This window comes from Etheostoma spectabile, chromosome 11 (assembly GCF_008692095.1).
Source record: "Etheostoma spectabile isolate EspeVRDwgs_2016 chromosome 11, UIUC_Espe_1.0, whole genome shotgun sequence".
NCBI lineage: Eukaryota > Metazoa > Chordata > Actinopteri > Perciformes > Percidae > Etheostoma > Etheostoma spectabile.
In genome coordinates, this window is record NC_045743.1 from 23402023 (window position 1) to 23402253 (window position 231).

Here is a 231-nt window from a genome sequence, read left to right on the forward strand (position 1 = left end):
CACACACACTCACACATACCTGGTGTGAAAATAAAAAAGAACCAAAAAAAAAAATGATTAAAAGTTAAAAAAAGAAAGTTATATTATTGAGTATGAAATCTCTTGTTCATTACGTTTTACTTAATAACTGCATCCACATTGGTGTATTTATTGTTGCAAAACTTGTTATACTGTATACTGTAGGCCTATATAGTTCGTTTGTTACCATGACAACACCACTGATCTGAAGCT